This window comes from Oryx dammah, unplaced genomic scaffold (genome assembly GCF_014754425.2).
Source record: "Oryx dammah isolate SB20612 unplaced genomic scaffold, SCBI_Odam_1.1 HiC_scaffold_5, whole genome shotgun sequence".
Lineage (NCBI taxonomy): Eukaryota > Metazoa > Chordata > Mammalia > Artiodactyla > Bovidae > Oryx > Oryx dammah.
Genome location: NW_024070189.1, coordinates 78097613 through 78116023, shown reverse-complemented (window position 1 = coordinate 78116023; position 18411 = coordinate 78097613). Strand labels below are relative to the sequence as shown.

The 18411-nt window shown below is 38.1% G+C and overlaps 1 protein-coding gene across 1 annotated transcript in view; it reads right to left on the bottom strand.

Moving 5' to 3' along the window:
* LOC120864682 (zinc finger protein 474) overlaps positions 1-15860 on the bottom strand; it is a 64443-nt gene extending 48583 nt beyond the window's left edge. Inside the window, exons 1-2 of the mRNA XM_040241707.1 lie at positions 15730-15860; positions 15426-15627 (exon numbers count right to left, since the gene is read on the bottom strand). The gene's annotated coding sequence lies outside the window, so the exon portion shown is untranslated. The remainder of the gene's footprint in view (positions 1-15425; positions 15628-15729) is intronic.
* Between the last annotated feature and the right edge of the window lie 2551 nt (positions 15861-18411).

Below are 18411 nucleotides of genomic sequence, written 5' to 3'. Positions count from 1 at the left end.
TTAGAGACTGAACAACAACAAGAATGTTGATTTCCTTATAGGAAATTTTATATTTTCTTATAACATCTATAACATACAATTGAAAAAAGATCACAAGTGAAGAAATGTTGAGAACATCAACATTTAACATTCGGAGACTAGGGAAAGGAAGTTCTTTGGTTTCCTAACAGGATCCATTACAGAGTTTACTCTAAAAGCACACTTTTAGTAGGAAAATAGATCCCTCCTCTGATTTACAAAATGTACTTTATACCTAACTTCTTGAGACTATGTATACTACACACTGCCAAACTTGTCTATTCCTTCCAATTCTGAATTTCTGTTTAATGTTGCTTCAAACAGTTGCCACCATGTCCCATCTTCTGTTGCTAGTAGTTGACATATGTCTAAACATTTTTGCCGAAAATCTTGACAAATACTTCTGCTATAAAATTCGCTGCATTTAGACAGAGCTTCAAGAATGAAAGAATTTATCTCCAACAGTATCTTCCCTCTAAATGCTGAATTAATTCCCACTCCTCTTTCTGTGTGTGATAGGCTCAGGTTATGCAGATATTAATCAAAGTTTCACTTACACATCTGGGAAACAAAGTTCAAGTTCAAGCAAATTCTGAAATACACTGGTACAGTCTAATTTGCTAAGTAAGAGCAGAAAAAGTAACTCAGCCAGGAATTCAGTAATACTCTTTTAGTTTCCACTTTAAAGTACGTTTACAACAAATTTAGGTCTATTTTAAACACTGGCTCCAAAATGTCTATCAGCTATGGAATCTTGGGATATGTAACTTCTCTATGCCTCAGTTTCACTTACATTTTGGAGGAATGATTGATACCTTGCAGAATTATTGTGAGGATTAAAAGTAAGATAAAATGCTTAGCACAGAGTCTGGTAGGGGATAAATATGATATCATAATTGTTACTATATGGTTTTCATGGGTCTTTTTTCCCATATTTTCAATAATAACACTGCAGGCTGAAAAATGTAATTAGGTGACTATAGATTTTTAAAATTATTCTTCCTGTTTAAAAATAGTCTGAGGAAGTCCTAAGTTTTTATTATGTAGCTAATTCAAAGAACATTTTATTCATATTTCATTAAAAGACACTCCAACCTGTAGTCCTAAAAAGGAAAAAAAATACTGAAAAATTTTGAGAAATATGACTACATTTCTAAAGTTATCAGATCAAAGCAGTATGAAATATTTCAATTATAGTGCTTGTCATACTGATAGCCCCTACTAAAGAAACCTGCCCCTTCTCCTCTGGACCAATGGCCCTGGGTAGTCACGTTCTGTAGCATATTATTCAACTCCCAATCCCCAAGCTGATGGTATCAGAGCTTGGGCACTGGACAAACCTATCCATCATAGGCTCATCAGCAGTAGTATATGACATGGCTGGACATGAACAGATGAACTGATTTAATCACAATTAGTCTCTGGGGAAGGATAACAGCAATGGCTGCTAAAGCAGAAAAGAAAATAAGAAAGAGTTGTGAAGCTGGAGAACAGAAGCATGAAACATCACAGAAAATAAATTATGCTTAAGAAGAAGAATATGTAGAAGAGCTAAATATTTCTCTAAAGAAGACATATACAGATGGCCAAAAGTCACATGAAAAGGTACTCAACATCACTAATTACTAGAGAAATGTCAATCAAAACTACAGTGAGATAGCACCTCACACCAGTAAGAATGGCCATCATCAAAAAGACTACAAATAATAAAAGCTGAAGAGCATGTAGAGAAAGGGGATCCCTCCTACACTGTTGGTAGGGATGTAAACTAGCGCATCCACTGTGGAGAACAGGATGGAGCATCTCTAACAAAATAAAAATAGAGTTACATAGGATCCTGCAAATGGGCTTCCCAGCAGGCACCAGTGGTAAAGAATCTGCCTTTACAGATCCTGCCAATGCAGGAGACGTGGGTTCTATCCTCGGGTCAGAAAGATCCCCTGGGGAAGGCAATGGCAACCCCCTCCAGTTTTCTTGCCTGGAGAATCCCATGGACAGAGGAGCCTGATGAGCTATGGTCCAGAGGGTTGTAAAGAGTTGGACACGGTTGAAGCGCCTTATCACACACACATGAATGATCCTGCAATACCATTCCCGAGCATATACCCAGAGAAAACTCTAATATGAAAAGATATATGCACCCCAATGTTCACAGCAGCAATATTTACAATAGCAAGTGACCTAAATGTCCACGGACAGATGAGTGGATAAAGAAGATGCAGACTATATATACAATGGAATATTACTCAGTCATAAAAAATGAAAGAACATCATTTATAGCAACATGGGTAGACCTAGAGATTACCATACAAAGTAAAGACAAATATCATATGATGTAACTTATATCTGGAATCTTTAAAAATGATACAAATGAAACTATTTACAAAACAGAAAGAGATCCACAGATATAGAAAACAAACTTATGGCTACCAAAGGGAAAAATGGGGGAAGGGAGTGGCAGATAAAGTAGGAATCTGGGATTAACAGATACATACTACTCTATATAAAATAAGCAATAAGGATACACTGTATGGCATAGGAAACTATATTCAATGTCTTATAATAACTATAATGGAAAAGTATCTGAAAAAGAATACGTGTATGTATTAATACACACACACACACACACACACATCACCTTGCTGCACACCTGAAACTAACACAACTGTTGTAATACAACTGTAAATCAACTACATTTCAATTTTTAAAGATTAAAATAAAGAAGAAAAAGACAGAAAAGGAGGGGATGGAACGACTGTGGGTGGAACAGGGTAGAGCATGGGAACAGGCTAATGATGGAGCACTCAGGTGAGCAACCGTGAGGGGCTGCCACTGCCACCTGGGTGCAGAAGACGTACGATATCCTTTAGTCTTTATGTCTCGCGGTATGTCTGGAAAATATGTGCACTCCTGGAGCTTTATGATAATTCTCCCGGAGAATGGAAGAGTCCTCCATCACAATGTTCCAAAGAAGAAATGAGAGATTATGCTCAGATATGACTAAAGTGTAAAGAGAAAGCAGGCCACCTCACAAGTGGGAAAGCGGTGACCAGTCAGGGTTGCAGAGTTCGACTGTGGATAGGGCTCTTTCTTCATCTCTCCTAAAAAAGAAAACAGGGTGAGGCTTTAGTTCTACTCAGAAAGAGGCCTACTATAGGGCTGAATAGAGGCCTAGTATAGGGCTGTAGGGTGATTGCAGCCATGAAATTAGAAGATGCTTACTCCCTGGAAGGAAAGTTATGACCAACCTAGACAGCATATTAAAAAGCAGAGACATTACTTTGTCAACAAAGGTCCGTCTAGTCAAGGCTATGGTTTTTCCAGTGGTCACGTATGGATGTGAGAGTTGGACTGTGAAGAAAGCCGAGTGCCGAAGAATTGATGCTTTTGAACTGTGGTGTTGGAGAAGACTCTTGAGAGTCCCTTGGACTGTAAGGAGATCAAACCAGTCCATTCTGAAGGAGATCAGTCCTGGGTGTTCATTGGAAGGACTGATGTTGAAGCTGAAGCTCCAATACTTTGGCCACCCGATGCAAAGAGCTAACTCATTTGAAAAGACCTTGATGGTTGAAAAGATTGAGGGCAGGAGGAGAAGGGGATGATAGAGGATGAGATGGTTGGATGGCATCACTGACTCAATGGACATGGGTTTGGGTAGACTTCGGCAGTTGATGATGGACAGGGAGGCTAGGCACGCTGTGGTTCATTGGGTTGCAAAGAGTCGGACACAACTGAACGACTGAACTGAACTGAACTGATAGGGCTGAAAAGCCAATGGAGATATTATCTGACTGTTAATGCTGAATAATCAGCAGAAATAAAAAAGAACTTGGTTGAGAAACTCTTTTGACTTTCCTGTATAATTCTGAAGCTTTTATAAAAATTACCTACTAATTATTTTGGTGTTTGGCCTGGAGAACAGAACCCACACAACTCTTTGGCTAGGAATTTCTCTGGAACAGGTAGTTCTTGCCCTTCGTGAGGCCTGGTTGTTTGAGTCCCCTGTGTTTCCATGCACATGTAGCCTTATAATAAATGCCCTGTCTAAGTACACTTGAGTCCACTAAGGAGGCCTGGGTGGAGTTGGATTTATTTAATAATTCATTCAGCCCAGAATTCTGCCTCTGGCAGAAGAGCCTAGAACAGATATTTTGTGATATAATTTTTGAGTTCCCATTACCACAACCACAGTTAGACATATTTTCAAATAATCTGATCCTTCCATCTATGAGTTAACTAACAGACTACTACAATACATTTACTTCATCTATATACCAGTTAGGATTGTGGGTTGTGAATCCGAGTCAGTTGAACTGAGGTGGGCAAATCTATAGCCTGTTATACAGAGTGAAATATTATGTCAAAAAAAGATAAACAAATATTGTATATTAACACATATATATAGAATCTAGGGAGAAGGCAATGGCACCCCACTCCAGTACTCTTGCCTGGAAAATCCCATGGATGGAGGAGCCTGGTAGGCTGTAGTCCATGGGATCGCTGAGAGTTGGACACGACTCAGTGACTTCACTTTCACTTTTCACTCTCATGCATTGGAGAAGGAAATGGCAACCCACTCCAGTGTTCTTGCCTGGAGAATCCCAGGGATGGCAGAGTTTGGTGGGCTGCCGTCTATGGGGTTGCACAGAGTCGGACCCGACTGAAGCGACTTAGCAGCAGCAGCAGCATAGAATCTAGGGATTTACCTGGTGGCTCAGATGGTAAAGAATCAGCCTGCAATGAGGGAAACCTGGGTTCAGTCCTTGGGCTGTGAAGATCCCCTGGAGGAAGGCATGGCAACCCACTCCAGTATTTCTGCCTGGGGAATCGCCATGGATAGAGAAGCCTGGCAGACTACAGTCCATGGGGTCACAAAGAGTCAGACATGACTGAGTGACTAAGAATACAACATACAGAATCTAGAAAGATGGTACTGATGAACCTATACACAGGGCAGGAATAGAGACGCAGACATAGAGAACTAACTTGTGGATACAGTGAGGGAAAAAGAAGGTGGGATGAATTGAGAGAGCAGCAATGAAATATGCTGCTGCTGCTGCTGCTGCTGCTGCTAAGTCGCTTCAGTCGTGTCTGACTCTGTGGGACCCCATAGACAGCAGCCCACCAGGCTCCCCCGTCCCTGGGATTCTCCAGGCAAGAACACTGGAGTGGGTTGCCATTTCCTTCTCCAATGCATGAAAGTGAAAAGTGAAAAGTGAAAGTGAAGTGACTCAGTCGTGCCTGACTGCAGCCTACCAGGCTCCTCTGTCCATGGGATTTTCCAGGCAAGAGTATTGGAGTGGGTTGTAAAATTGACAGCTAGTGGGAAGTTGCTATATAACACAGGAAGGGCAGTCTGGTGCTCTGTGACAACCTAAAGGGGTGGGATGGGGTGGAGGTGTGAGGGAGGTTCAAGGTAGGTGGGGATATATGTATACTTATGGCTGATTCACATTGTTGTACAGCAGAAATCAACACAACATTGTAAAGCAATTATCCTCCAATTAAAAATAAATTAGAAAAAAAGGATTGTGTATCACTTTTAATAAAAAGACTCCTATTCTAGTCACTTAAAGAAACAGAGGCATAACTTTTTACCTAAGTGAGAAGGTTTTTTTGAAAAAAACAAAAAAACAAAAAAACAATCAGATTCTCAATAATACCAAGGCTTCAGTGATAGTCTTAGCCTTTCCTTCATGGATGCAACTACACTATTATGATGAAATTATTTGCATTATATGATTCTAAATACTATCTTCATATAGGACAGATGGATCATTCCTAGGGTCTAGCAGAGCTCTTTTTTCTATGTGGTTTTTCTGTGAAGGTTGGTGGTTAACCCAACCTCCAGGAAAACTTACTAGAGACTGCCATCAGCCAAGGTCCATGGGACACGAACAAGAGTCATCATGAACATCTTCCTTTCATTCTCCTCCTTTACCTTTCCTGCCCTTTGAGGCCCAGAAGTCTCATCAACAAAGGCCACTCCACTCAAAGACATATATGGCAATTCACTCCTAAGGTGACTAAACAGGCTTTTCCTTCCTCCATATCTTGAGAATTATTTTATTATTCTGGACCCTAGGGTGGAAAGGTACAGATGAGATGCACTTAGTCCTCATTTGCTTTCAGTGGGCTTTATAAATTTCTTGGTTTTACTTTTTCTGTTCATTGTTCTTTTCTCCCTGTAGCCTCCTGAAGCTTCCACTTAAAATGTTGTAGTTGTTTGTTCATAGTTTTTCACTTTTCTGATTTTTTGAATCTTATAAAACCACAATTATGTGCGAAGATAAAATAGGCTGAAATATCTCGAGACATTATGAAATCAGTATTTGAGAATGTATAGATTTTAAATCTGTTTTGTAAATATCATGTGGAAGGATGACACAATTTCAGGCTACAGATTTTTCTCTATTGATTAATTATAACATTCCAGTCACAAAATTAAGACTAACACTAAAAGTTATTAAACTGTTGGTGAATCACATTACCTGTTTTATTTAGACACACAATGGATAGTGTCCATTTCAGTAATGGACACTAGAACAGTGTTCTTGTGCTAATCAGTAAGTTTTTCCTGGGAGTCTCTGTTGAAAAGTTTATTTGGAAACTTTTTGTTACTCATAAACACCCCAACAGCTAAAATAATTAAACTCCACTTGACATAGTATTCGACATAGGAAAGAGGCTAACTGAAGAGGAAAATGTGGTCTTAATTTTTGCTGGCTGAAATGCCATATGTTTCATATATACTACGGTTCACTTGGAACTGAACAGATAGAGCAGTCCAAGATTTATCATTATTTTAATATTGCACAATCATTTGGTATTTTTGAGAGGAAATGCCACAAAGTGATTCAAATACTGTAAAAACTAATTTCTTACTACACATTTTGAAAAGAGCTACAATATAAATAATTTTTCACAAACTAAATATATGTATTTCCATCCTTTCAGTGAATATATACACTTGGCAAGGGGCTGGAATCTTATTAGCTGTATTTATCATAACTGCTCTGAGCATCCTCTTTCTAACCGCTCACACACACATACACACATCCCCCTCTATACATTTTCCTCCATATCCCTTCTAGGTCAAGAGAACAGACTGATAACCCTTGTCATAATGTTCATTTGACAATGAATCCATGCCAGGATTCCAGTCCATGTAGCACGTAATTGGTAACGATGTGCTGGATTGTAACTGGGTCAGATGATACTAATAAGAACAACAGTTGGCTAAACACTGAATTCTGAGTCTTTCTCCAACCATGGGTTTCTTCTATTTCCATTCCTCACTACTTTCACTTTGTACATTTCACAGTAACTTTACTGAGATAACCTTTGACCACATCTTTTGACCTGGGAGAGGGCCTACTAGTGGTGAAGGGAGGGGAAATGATCATGAGGAAACCTTCCTTTGCCCCAGCTCACCAACTAACTTCTTGATCTTCTTGTGGGCTTGTATGGGAGATGTGGGGTTGGGAGAGGAGAACAAGAGAAAAGGTAAAAGGAACTAGTAGACACTCTAAATATTCATCTGCAATGTGTGAGACCTGGGTTCAATCTCTGGGTCAGGAAGATACCCTGAAAGAGGGCATGGCAACCCACTCCAGTATTCTTGCCTGGATAGACGAGCCTTGAGGGCTACAGTCCAAGGCGTTGCAAAGAGTTGGACACAACTGAACAATTAAGCATGGATACTCTAAAAATAGATTTAGCATTTTTTTATCCCCATATAAGTGCCTTTTAATAATTCCATAGAAAAGTAAACATCTCATTTTACACCAGTCACCTTATATTTTCTTTCTGCTCACTTTCTCCTCTCCTGTCCTCTGCTTCTGTGTGTGTTAGTATCTCTCCTTTCCCTATTCTTTCACTCCTGTCTCCATGCTTCTAGTGATGCTGGATAACCTCATGATCCTATATTAATTCACATACAAACATTCTTCACCTCTGTCTCTAATGTAGCCAGTTATCCCATTTGGATGTTTTGCACACTCTCTTAAGTTTACTGCCTTGCAGGTAAATGGATTCGCCTTGCTGTCCACATGCTCTTTCAGGCACAGCAGGAGAAAAATCACTCCTACTGTCTAATCCTTCTTTTTCAGAGCAGACATAGTCACCTACTAAAGTTATAAAACAAATCCTCAACCTCCCCTGACTAAATGTACCATGGTTGTGGCACCACTCTCAAAATAAAGGCCAAACGCTTGAACTTCTATAACCTAAATGAAGTTGCTCAGTCGTGTCCAAGTCTTTGCAACCCCATGGACAGTAGCCTACCAGGCTCTGCCGTCCATGGAATTTTCCAGGCAAGAATACTGGAGTGGGCTGCCATTTCCTTCTCCAGGGGATCTTCCCAACCCAGGGGTCGAACCCCGGTCTCCTGCATTGCAGACAGACGCTTTACCCTCTGAGCCACCAGGGAAGCCCCTGGGCCTCCCTAAGCCTCTGCTTTGGGCTCCCTTAACTCTCTCCCATCTGTACTGTGTTCACCTCTTGGGTCCTCAAATAAACCAAACTCATTCTTGCTCTGGAGAAGGCAATGGCAACCCACTCCAGTACTCTTGCCTGGAAAATCCCATGGATGGAGGAGCCTGGTGGGCTGCAGTCCATGGGGTCACAAAGAGTTGGACACGACTTCACTTTCAGTTTCACTTTTCACTTTCCACTTTCATGCATTGGAGAAGGAAATGGCAACCCACTCCGGTGTTCTTGCCTGGAGAATCCCAGGGACGGGGGAGCCTGGTGGGCTGCCATCTATGGGGTCGCACAGAGTCGGACACGACTGAAGCGACTTAGTAGGAGCAGCATTCTTGATCCAGGTTAGGGGAGAGATTGAAAAAGAGCTTTGCACATGCTCTTGCTACTGCCTAGAATCTCCCCCTAGCTCTTTAGGTAGCTTTCTTATTTTACTTTCCAGATTTCTGTTGAAATGTCAACTACAACAGACAGACCCTTCCTGACTACTCTTTCTCAAGTAATTTCTTTGTCTCTTCCTAAAACACACACACACACACAGAAACACACACAGGCACATAGACACTCATGCACCTACAGAGACGCATGTGCACACATGTGCATACACGTGCACATACCCGTGTATGCGCGTCATACAGGCACATGAACACACACACGTACTTGTGTACCACTGCCACCACCACTATCACAGTTATGTGCAGTGATGACAGTGCTATTTATTTTCTGCACAGCTCTTACAGCATATATTATCATCATTTGTTTGTTTACATGTGCGGTATTGGTTTCCTTTACTTGAATGTAACCTCCATGAACATTAGGGTCTTATTTGCTCTCTGCATAGTCACATCCCAAGCAACTAGTCCAGTGCCGAGCACATTGCAGGCACTGACAAAAAACTGCTGCATGTTGAATGAGCCGAGTAAGATTAGCTTGATTTTAAACAGATTTTGAAAACAAAAATCAAGCCCATTAATTAAACAGAAGAATAAAAACAGAAAAGGACTTTTGTAGAGAAAGGATTAAAAGCTACTTTTGTGGTATTTTCTCAAGTATTAGGGATATCTGAGCATCTAACCCTTGTTTAATCTTTCTAATAATACTAACTCAAGGGATTAGTATTTTGCAGCAATCTTTTTGGATCTAACTCCTAGAGTAATGAAAATTTTTAAAAAGTAAACAAACAAGGCCTAATGAAACCTAAAAGCTTTTGTACAGCAAAAGAAACCATAAACAAAATGAAAAGACAACCAACAGAATGGGAGAAAATATTTGCAAAGAAAGCGAACGACAAGGGATTAATCTCCAAAATATACAAATAGCTCATGCAGCTCAATATTAATAAAACAAACAATCTAATCACAAAAGGGCTGATCTAAATATAAATTTCTCTAAAGAAGACATACAGGTGGCCAGAAAAGCACATGAAAAGATGCTCAACATTACTAATTATAGGAGAAATGCAAGTTAAACCTGCAGTGAGCTATCACCTCACACTGATCAGAATGGCTATCATCAAAAAGTCTACAAACAATAAATGCTGGAGAGGGTGTGGAGGGAACCCACATACTCTGTTGATGGGAATGTAAACTGGTACAACCACTATGGAGAACAGTGTGGAGGTTTCTTAAAAACTAAAACCAGAACCACCGTATGATTTGTCAATCCCACTCCCAGGTATACATCTGGAGAAAACGATGCTTCAAAAAAATACATGCACCCCAATGTTCATAGCAGCACTATTAACAATAGCCAAGACATGCAAGCAATCTATTAATAAATGTTTATCAACAGATGAATGGATGAAGATGTGATACATAAATGGATAAAGAAGATGTGATACATATATACAATGGACTATTATCCAGTCATAAAAAAGAACAAAACAATGCCATTTGTAGCAACATGAACGAACCTAGAGAGTGTAATACTAAGTGACAGACAAAAAAGGACAAATATCACATGATATCATTCATATGTAGAATCTAATTTTTAAAAATGATACAAATGAACTTATTTATAAAACAGTGTCACAGATTTTGAAAACAAACTTACGGTTACCATAGGGGAAATGTGAGGATGAGGGGAGGAATAAATCAGGAGCTTTGGGTTAATATATTATATATAAAATATATAACCAACAAGGATCTGCTGTATAGCACAGGGAACTCTACTCAATATTCTGTAATAACCTATAAGGGTAAAGAAACTATAAAAGAAGGAATATATGTATAACTCAATCACTTTATTGTACACCTGAAACTAGCACAATGTTGTAAATCAACTATATTTCAATAGCTTTTTAAAGGAATTATCATTCTGGACTTAGAAGTGTAACTATAGTCAGTCACTTGTATCTTCAGATTTTGCATCTGCAGAATCAACCAACATCAGATCAAAAATATTTTTTTTAAGTCCAGAAAGTTCTAGAAAAATGTAACTTGAATTTGCCATACACTGGCAACTATTTACATAGCATTTACTTTGTATTAGGTATTACGAGGAATCCAGAGAGGATTTAAAAGTATAGTGGAGGATGTGTGTAGGTCATATGCAAATACTATACCATTTTGTATAAGAGACTTGAGGATCCACAGATTTTGGTTTCAATAGGAAGTCCTGGACCCAACTGCCCAAGGATCTTGAGGCAGGATTGCCTGTATACCAAATCCAATAGAAATGAGAATCCAGCCAAGACTGTGTACTGAACCAAGCCCTATACCCCATGGTAAAGACTATTCGACTAGAAATGAGCTACCTGCATCTATGGCACAAAGCTCCTCCCAAGAATAGAGCTAGACAAGCACATCCGAGGTAGCTTTATGACTAGGTAGACACATGTATTGGGTGCCATAGGACTAGGAAGAAAACTGAAGGAGAAACAAAGTTAGGTTTTCCTTAACTGAGCTTATTCATATATTGTTTCTTTTGACCACATGCATTCTGAATGCAGATGACTTTCAAAGCTTAATTCTCCTCGGAAGTCCTATTTTCTTTGTAGATAGCCCCACAGCACCGGGCACTCAGAGGAAGAACAGTTTCAAGGCCACAGTTCTTTATACGTCAATATACAATTTTGCAAAGTATTTCATTAGAATTCCTTGAAGATTAGAACAAGGGTCGACAATCTAGGGCTCCCTGGTCAAACCTGGCCAGCTGTCCATCTTTTTATTTTTTTCGTAAATAAGGCTTTACTGGAACAGAGCCATGCTTGTTCATTGGTGTATTTGTTTTGATTGTTTTTGTCTTACCACTGCAGAGCAGACAGACTATGAGGCTTAAGTTATTTATTATATGGCCATTTATAGGAAAAGTTTCCTAACCTCTGAATCAGAGCACACAAACGAGAAAACTCCATTTAACAGCGAAACATCCAATTATTCATCCATGTGAATTTACAAAATAGCACTTGGTACAACCACAGTCCTAACAAGTTTTGTTTGCGAGAACTCCACGGGCCTTCCTTTAGAATTCTCTGAAATAAATGTTTGGTTGCACTGTACTCTGGACATTCGATTTGCAGTTGTCATCACTTTTAAGCTGCTAACAATGTGCCTCCTTTACATTTCCCTTCCTGTTGCCCCAACACTATGGTGCATCCTGCTGTACTTGCATGCTGTGATTTAGAAAAGGGTTCTCTCTGTCTTTAAGACTCCACAGGAATCTCCCCTGCTGCCTCAGGAAGGGTGCTCTGGAATTGCTCACATTCTTCACCACTTACAACTTATCTCTTGAACTGCAAAACTCCTAAAAATGTTTCACTCACCAGGGAGTTTGGGGAAATTTTTAAAAATAATAATATTAGAATAAAACAATATTCATTTAAATTATATAAATCCAGAGAAGAAATGGTCATATTAAGCTCCAGTTTCTGAACAAATTTCTCTTAGAAATAATAGATAAGATTCAACTTCTAAAACCAGTTGGAAAATTCAAAGGGACAGAAGGGATAGTTTACATGCTCGGGCTTAAAAGGAATGGATGTTTTATGACAGGGATAGCAAACTTGAAAAGCCTGAGGAAGTATTTTTCTTTAGTAAACTTCTGAGTGCTGATAATTTTCTGTAAATTCATAGGAATGCGTAAAAACATTCTACCCAATGTTTATTTTATCAGGCATAGGTTTTTTCTCTGTAATTGTGAGATATATGCTGTTAAACAGGCAAGAGAGTAGAGATTATAAGTATTGTTTCCTTGTAGAAATTATGAACAAAGAAATATTTTCCTCCCCTCTTTCCTTGTCTAGAACAGTGTCTGAAAAACAGTAGACAATAAATTATTGAATGAATGAATGAATGAAAATTAAGTTCAAGCCACATTTTGTATAAATGGGTTTGAAAAATGCATCCCTTTTACTGGGATTATCATTCTTGATTAAATTTATAACCATATATTTTTGGTTTTTGCTTACCACAGAATAGCTTAAGATCAGATTACTGTCTAGGAGGAGATTTGGAAAACATAAAAGACAGAATGCCCAACCTGATTTAAACTCTTATGCATGGTTCCACTGGCAAACAGTCATGGAAGCACTCAACTTGTATATCTGTTTTGAAGTTGGACATGACTGAGAGATGAACACTCATACACACAAGCCAAGATAACTGGCTTATTAAAAATTAATGATGCCAATAGAGACATCAGTGCAACTATAATCCTATCAAGTTTTGTTTAGATTGATGTAATGGAATAGAGTCCAGAAATAAATGGTCGATTCACATATGTGGTCAATTCATATTGACAAAGATGCCAAGATAATTCAATAAGGAGAGGAAAATCTTTTAAACAAATAATGGTGGAACAACTGGATTCATGTAGCAGAAAAATTAGTATCAACCATCTACTGTCACCAAACGCAGAAATGAACTCAAGGTGAATCACAGAACTATATATAAAAACTAAAACTATAAAGCTTCTAGAAGAAAGTATACTTTATGATCTCAATATTTGCAAAGATTTCTTAGACAAAGAAACCAAATGGCACTGAACATAAAAGAATTTAAAATTTTACTTCATGTAAATTACAAACATCTATCCTTTAAAAAATATCATTAAGAAAACTAAAAGATAAGCCACAGATTGGGAAGAATTTTTTGCAGTGCATATATTGACACATATGTGGCAAGCAACCCAACATGGGTTGCCAAAGACGGGCAAAAGCTTTGGCTAGACTATTCACAACAGAAAATGTATAAAATATCAATAAGCTCATGAAAAATTGTAAATTAAACTAAAAAAATTAATTTGCATTTTCCTGTTATTAGAATGGCTAAACATTTTTAAATTGTCAATACCAAGTGTTACGATGTGAAAAAAACAGAAACTCTCATATATGCCTGATGGGAGTATGAGATATTACAATCACTCTGTAGAACCTTTGGGCAGTTTCTCATAAAGTCAAATCTGTATCTACTTGATAACATGGATATATATTCCTAAATAATTACAAATGACATAAACACATGTTAACAGGTGAATGGATAAACCATCTATGATGCATTCATATAATAGAATATTACTCCACAATACCAATGAACAAATCACACACAATGACATAGATCTCTTTCAAAAAATATTATGCCAAGTAAAAGGTCATATGGAGAAGAGAATATATGAATTATTTCATTTATATAAAATTCTAAACAGGTAAAGCTAATCTGTAGGCGACAGAAAGTAGATCAGTGATGACTTTGTAGCTGGGTGGGCAGAGAATGAACTACAAAGGTTAATGGACATGTTCTTATATTTTACCACTGGTGGTAAAATGGATAAAATCACTCACCAAAACTCATTAAACTGTGTACTTAAAATGAATGCATTTTATTGTATGTGAATTATATATCAATGAAGAGGATATAAAAAGAAAAAACACTTAAACGGGACAAGAAATATGAATAGATACTTAACAAAAAACAGATACAAATCTCTAACAAGCTCATGTAAAAATGCTTACTAGTTGATGTATGGCAAAACCAATATAGTATTGTAAAGTAAAAAAAAAATAAAATTAGAAAAAAAAATGCTTAACTAATTTTTAGTCATGAAGGAAATACAAATTATAACCACGGTGCCATATCATTTCATATTCCTTATAAAGTTAAGCATACATCTACCCTATCATCCATCAATTTTAGTCCTAGGTCTGAACCCAAGATAAATGAAAACACATGTCCACCAAAAGACTTGTGCAAGAATGTTTAGAGCAGCTTTAGTTATAGGAGCCCCAACCTGGAAACAAACCAAATATCAATTAATAAGAAAATAGATAAACAGCTGTGTAATAATTCCATAATGCTATAATACTCATCTATACAAGGAATTGAACTGCTTATATACATAGCAACAGGAACAGTCTCAGAAACATTCTTCTGAGCCAATGAAGTCAGATACAAGAATATACACTGAATGATTCTACTCATATAGAACTCATGAACAGCCAAATTATTCTCATAGTAATAGAAATAAGAACTGTGGTTGCCTATGGAAGGGGGATTGACTGGAAGGCCTGTGAGGAAACTTTCTGAGCATTATAATTCTGATAAATGTTAAAAATATATTTTATCAACTTTTCTTTGAAGAAAATTTTAAACATCACCGCCTTAAGTGGAATTTGATTCTTTTAGTAATTAAAACATTTAATTCATAGTTCACATTATTGCCAAAATCATCCAGTGAAGTAAAACTGTATTTGTTCATTTGTTTAGTAGTACTTGAGGGTTATTTTTCTTTTTTTGAGGGTTATTTTTTTAACTTAAGAATGGATTACTTTTCTTTGGATTCCTTTTCTATAGCAAGCAAATATCACTAACATAGTGGTGAGAAGGAAGTGGAAGAGATTAAGGTCATTATTGCTAGTTGAAAGGTAAAATTTGAGACTGATTAGCTACCAGACAACAGAGAAAGAACACACCTTCTGGGAGCCTCACCTTGAAATACTCGTTCTTTATTTTCCTATTTCGGCTTTTGTCATGGCTTGCTGAATCCCTTGGTGGGGTAGCTGGTGGAAATAGTAAAATAGCTGGGAGCTCCAGAATTCACATCCCCTCTCGCAGGAGTTCTTTTAGGAGGTGAGGCTGGCTGCCAGGTGCAGGAACCCCGGCCTTTGTCGCCTGCGTGTATCCTGGCAACCTGTCAACAAAACGAACAGGACTGAGTTCTATAGTAACAGATTGGAAACTCCAAAACAAGGGGAGAAGAAACTCAGAAACAGATGGCAAAATAGGTATGGACCTCAGCTTTCTTTGAAGTTGACTTTGGGAGTTTTACCAGTGGACTAAGCATCACAAAAAGGGATGCAGATTGATTTAAGCCATTCTTGGCAATGGAATGGAGAAACACTTCTTTTTTCCTAAAGAAGAAAACAAAATTACTGATTATTCTATTGATCTTTTCTAGAATGTTTAAAAATAGGAGACCTTGACCTCTTCTAAAAGGAAATGGATATTCTCCATGGTTCTCAAAGGGTGTGTTGGTCTGAAATATAACAAAAATGCCAGAGGTAGAAGATAATTATTTTCTAATGTGTCTTAAGATATAGAAACCATTGCTAAAAACTAAGGTCAACATTTAAAAATGTCTCTAAAATATTTTTTAAAACACTACATTTAAAAATACTCTGAGATATTAAGCTAATCATGGTACAATTCTAAGAAATTATTATTTTCTAATTCTGTAAATATTAAAAACTCAAAGGTGTAACAGTTTACTAACCTAGGAAAAAGTCCATAATATGTTTCTAAATGAAAGAGAAGCTACAAAGCAGGATAAATATGATCATTAAACTCTGTGTATGTGTGTATGCACACATGTCTATATACATGTGCTTAAAGAACATATACTAAGATGTTAACAGCAGTTATCACTGGATGATGAACTTAAGAAACATTTTATTAAATGTTCCTTAGGGCTAGGAATTAGGGAGAAAATTCTAACCTTCTAGATTCCAAAATCCTATTCTTCACCCCCAGATAACTGAATTGGGATATACAGGTAATTCACAGGACTATTAATTCTGTTGAAATAACTTCAGACCACACAGTCTAAAGACCTCACTGGATAATGAAGTTCCATATTCTAACACTAGCTAATGCTCTAGAGATGAGCAGATATGTCCTCGACAGAGATTTTAAGATATCTCAATTATACTATCACATAAAATAGTTCTAATTTGGATGCTTTTCTCCCAATACCGTTCAAAAGATACCATACATAGATGATAAAGCATACCTACAAAAACTAAACAGCTGCTATGACAGTGACTGAATATTGAGATGGGGAAAGAAAACTTAGTCTTACATTTGGCTTCCTACAAACTTGTAGGTCCCTAGTTAACATATTTCTTGCTTTATACAAACTGCATGCCTTCTTGGCCCTATTGTGAGCTAAATGAGATATTTCTCATTTAGCCCAATAAGTAAACACCACTCCAAGTGCACACACAGTATTCAGTCCAGTGGCCAGCTATTTGAGCCAGATGGCAGAAGAACAAACAGGAAATGCTGGCATGGGACAGGACAACCCCGGGAAAACACCAAGAGAGCAGATATTTCCATGCTAAAATAGGGCAAAGAGTTCTTTATCTGGACGGGAGGGACTGCTCTCAGGAGGCCCGAGAACAACAGCTCTGTGGCAGTGGGCACATGAGTTAGCTGGGTCACTGACAGCGCAGTCACAGCCCTCCCTTCCCTTAGTGGGGCTGCTGAGTGGCCAGCTGCTTTTCTGCATTCATTGGAGATGCTTCGGAAAGTGACTGGAGAGGAACCTTTGTATTCTCCCCAGTTCTGGACCCACTTGAAATTCTTCGGTTTGTAGTTTCAGCTTAAATTGAACTTCCTGGTGTTCAAATTTATTTCATCTTGGCTAAATAGGCCTTCCTAGGTATCTCTCTTTCTCTTCTCCCTCTCTAACTTTTAAAGGAACAAAAACTCTGAAGCAGCTTATTTTAAAAAAAATCAAGCTCAAAAGCTATCTTGGACACCACACAGCTTTACAACACAATCTTTTGATGATTTAAGTGTAAATGAAGCAGAAACATATGGATTCCATTTCCCATAAATCATACACAATCCTCAAAAAATCAAGGGAGAATGTGCTCAGCACAATGTATTCTGTTTGGTTGAACCCAAAACATCTGAAGAATACTTGGAGATTGATAGATCCAAAATATTTATCCATCTCTATTTATAACCATGGGAGTGGGGGAAGCCCTTGATTCATGGCGACAGTTAAACTGCTCACATGTGCTAAGTGGGCAACCAGAAACCAGTGCAAGCTTAAAGATAATGGTGTTACCCTTCTCCTGTTCCCGCTCCAGACATTCAAGTCGACCTCAGATCAGTAATACTGAAGCCCTTACTTAAACAGAGCTGGTCAAGTCAGGTATTGCTTGAGCTTTCCTCGCCTAAAACAACTGCAAGTTATTTCAAGCTATTGATGTACAGTCAAGTTCGTGTCTCTGTAGGATTATGCCAGCCTCCACCAATAATCCAGAACTGACCCCTTGTGGCAGCAGCCCCACCACAAGGAATTCTGGATTAGTATCCCCTCATAAAACCACAGCTGTTGCGCCTCCGCAAGCCGCCCCCACTTTTTTTTCTCATTAAAAGGATAAATCACGGTGATTTTATACACCAAGAGAAACGTTCCTTGCTGGTATCTCTGACTGTCCTGATGTCTCTTGATTGATGCAAAGCCCAAATCTTAACTCTGAAAGTTACTGATAGTCCTTTTGGGTTTATTTAAATTGGGCAAGGGCCACATGCTGTGTGGAAGAATTTTTTTTTTTTTTTAACAGCAGCAGCAAGAACTCAAACAGGATGTTTGTGAAGTTTCACAAAATAGGTAAACTGGGCATCATGTCCTCTTCTAGCCAGTTACTGTCTTCTTCCACCCCTTGCCTTACTGCCTAACTCA